The 2,146-nt window shown below is 39.6% G+C and overlaps 1 protein-coding gene across 2 annotated transcripts in view; it reads right to left on the bottom strand.

The window, feature by feature from the left end:
* The window catches only part of exoc2 (exocyst complex component 2), a 46,058-nt gene extending 44,023 nt beyond the window's left edge, over positions 1-2,035 (bottom strand). Inside the window, exon 1 of one of the 2 annotated variants that reach the window (XM_020601955.1) lies at positions 1,940-2,035. The gene's annotated coding sequence lies outside the window, so the exon portion shown is untranslated. The remainder of the gene's footprint in view (positions 1-1,939) is intronic. The other variant, XM_020601956.1, reaches the window with a different exon arrangement.
* Positions 2,036-2,146: the final 111 nt, after the last annotated feature.

The following is a 2,146-nucleotide window of genomic DNA, read 5'->3' as shown; positions in this document are numbered from 1 at the left end:
GCAGGCCTGGCAGCAGGAAGGAGGCTACCAGGTAGGGCAAAGTGTACGGAGCAGACAGGGGTGGGAGAAAAGTGGCGTTTCACAAACAATGCTCGGCCTGACCCCTGTCGCTCAATTCACCCCAGGACGGAGCAGCAGCACTGAGGAAAAGCCTCAAAAAAACACAACCCACCGCATTCCACCAAAACAAACAAGCAAGGCCACCCAAATTTTTCAATTAGAGCCCAGGGAGGGGAGCAGGAAATGGATCAGTGGAGCCTTGCGCCCACCATCCCCCAGCCAAGCCGTGCTGACTTTGGGGAATAGGAGGGTTACACATGGGTAGGGCAGCACTGTTAGCATGGCTGTCGACACAAATGATGGAGGAGCTCAGTCACTACTTATTCCTGCAACATGGCACCTGCCTGCTGTCGACCTGTCAATCAGCTATTCTCATTCACTCTCATACAATTAATCAGGTGAACAAACACACAGAAAAGTAGTGTTTCCCTTAAAAAGGTCTACTCAAAGGAAGTATGTTATACCAATATGTGACAAAGAGTCAGGCCTATAGAGGCTTATGCTGTTCTCTTTGAAAACACTACACTAAATGAGGCTAAAGTGAGAGAGGTGTTTATATCACAACCGTGAGGTCTTTAGGTTTACTAATATCTTAGCTTTTGCACCTGCTAGAAAGAAGGAAGGAAAAGTCTAAATTTCAAGCAAAATGCCAGCTTCTAAAATGTAAAGACTCTTGCTCTTTCGTATAAATGACAGTAAACTGATTATCTTTGGGTTTGAGACTGTTGGTCAAATAAAAATAATGGATCTCCTTGAGTTATGGAAAATTAGAAGAGAAGCAATGCAAGGCTGCCTTTCTAAGGTCATACAAAATCATTTGATGTGAATTTATTTTTTTTTTTGTTCTTTCCCATCTGTATATTAAATGCTATCCAAGTATAATCAAGATATTAAGTCCAGTCCATGTTTTTATGGGCTTCTTCATAGGCAATCATTATGTCTGTGTTATAAGGGAGTTTCCTAATTTTAGTGGAATGGACTGTACAGTGTTTATAGAAGTTGGGAGAGAAATCATGCCACCTGGCAATGAATAACTATTGCAAGCTCTTTGATACATACAACAGCCCTTAACTGGCTTATGTTACAAATTATCACATTCACATTATTGCATTTGGTTCACTTGAAGTGAGAGTGAGATGTGGTTGGAGGACAACAGGACAAAAGGAAGGATGTTGTGTTAAATCTGGTGTATATGTAGTGAATCCTTTCAATGACAGTAAATGTCAACATAGGTTTGTGAGATTATGAGAAGTCATAACCTAGTTTTAGGGAAGTCAGCTTGCTGGGAAGAAAATTGTATTTTTTAATGTCTTGAACGTCGCAAAAATGTTAAAATGTTATGAATAATCTCTTTACGATTCACTACCTGATAAATAGGCTATATTTATTACAGTGCAACTGCAAAACAAAGCAGTTATAAAAACAAATTAACGTGCTGAATTTGTTACATCGTTAACGGCTAGTAGTAAGAACAATAAAATAAACAAGGCAATATGAGATTTAAATTGATAAATATTTCAATGGAGTTTGGTTCAGCTAATTGTTTTGTCGATAATAAAACGATAACATTAGCCACATCTATCAGCTGTTTCTACAAAATTCATCAACAACAGACTTGCTACAGAGACCCGGTACAACATACCAAAGGATTCTTTAATGATTCTAGCTTTGTTGACACATTTGACAGCTAACGTTAGCTTGTGCTATATGGTAAGCGCTAGCACGAAAATTTGTTGGACCGGAAGTGTTAGAAGAGGCTGTCGTTCGCGTTAGTCGTAAACTTACGAACGGCTTATATTTCTGCTTGTCATGCCACAGTTTCACTGACCCCTGCTTGAGCATTTCAAGGGAAAATTTCTTAGACCAAAGGCAAACTTACCGTTTACAGCAACTGGACTGCAAAGCCCGTTTCCTACATCCTCCGGATGCTTCCGGTTTGTCGCTTTCAGTCACATCTTTCAGAATAAAATTAAGTGGCATAACACAAAAGTTGCATATCCTGTGTTCCACCGACTGTTAAATCTCCGAGACCTGAAATTTTAAAAAGTGGGGTACGAATTATGGCATGATAACATATATATGTATT

Source organism: Monopterus albus, unplaced genomic scaffold, assembly GCF_001952655.1.
Source record: "Monopterus albus unplaced genomic scaffold, M_albus_1.0 scaffold53.1, whole genome shotgun sequence".
Taxonomy (NCBI): Eukaryota; Metazoa; Chordata; class Actinopteri; order Synbranchiformes; family Synbranchidae; genus Monopterus; species Monopterus albus.
The sequence above is the reverse complement of the archived record's forward strand: the minus strand, read 5'-3'. Positions and strand labels throughout refer to the sequence as shown.